Raw genomic sequence first — 1,238 nt, 5'->3', positions numbered from 1 at the left:
TCCAGGAGAATTGTTAAATCTGATTATTCCCAGAACTGACATTGAATTGTATCATCCTATCCTTTGAATGCTCAAAGACCATGTGCTTTTGTGTTGTTTTTCTTTAATTTCTAAGAAATAAAAATAAAAGGGGAAAGATGACTCTAAAAAAAAAAAGGAAATCCTTCTTAAAAAATAAAATTCTGTATATTTTGCGTTATTACTAGCAGCAAGATCTCTTAGAAAACCAAAGTGCTAAGTGGTTCTGGCATTGGAAGACCAAAAAGAAGTTATGCTGTCTTCAGTGCTAGCCTTCAAGAGGATGGGGGCTTTTACAAGAGTCAAGGGGTGGTAATAGTATATAGAAATAGAAATGGGGGCTGGCCGGTTAGCTCTGTTGGTTGGAGAGTGGTGCTGGTAACACCAGGGTCAACGGTTTGGATCTCCATACTGGCCAGACACAAAACAAACAAACAAACAAAAAAACATACAAATGGGCCAAACTCTGAGATCCAAGGAAATAAAGAGAACAAATAGGAAGCCAGCTCTGACTGAGAAGTGATCATGCCTCTTCCTCACTCTCTAATTTTCTGATATCTTTGTCATTACCCTCCTTACCATCCCAAACTCACCAATCTTAAGTCCCTATCCTTGCAGGGCCTCTGCCTCAGGAGCCACCAGCAGAGGCTCTGCCCACTGCCAACATGCAATAGACGAGGGAAGTTAGGAGTAAGGGGAGTCACTAATGCCATAAGTAAGGCTGAATCAGGAGGAGTGTATTGCTGGAACTTCACATTATTTATCCTGAAATCATTATCTCATAAAAATAATATGATGGTCTCTGTGGAACTATGACATTGGTTGTTCCACAAACTTGCTTATGCTGACAACAGCAACCTTGTCTATAGCAAAATTCATCAGGAATAGTATAGTTTAAACAGATATTTGAGCAATGAGTTAGGACCCTAGTTATCATTTATAATGTTATTGCTATAGATAAATTAATTCTAACACCTCTAAAATTTGGAGATTGCCATATATAAGTTTGGCTCACACCTGGAGGGTTCTCCATCTATAAACATTTAAAGGACTATTATGTATAAAATCTATTGTTTATTAAATACCTGCTGTATACTGTAATAGGTATTTTGTTCATCTCATTTAAGGCTCAATAACCTTGTAAGGGTAATATCTCTGTTATAAATAATTAAACCTAAACTCAAAGAGATTAAATAACTTGTTCAAGGTCACATTAGATC

This window comes from Galeopterus variegatus, unplaced genomic scaffold (assembly GCF_000696425.1).
Source record: "Galeopterus variegatus unplaced genomic scaffold, G_variegatus-3.0.2 Scaffold2007, whole genome shotgun sequence".
Taxonomy (NCBI): Eukaryota; Metazoa; Chordata; class Mammalia; order Dermoptera; family Cynocephalidae; genus Galeopterus; species Galeopterus variegatus.
The sequence above is the reverse complement of the archived record's forward strand: the minus strand, read 5'-3'. Positions refer to the sequence as shown.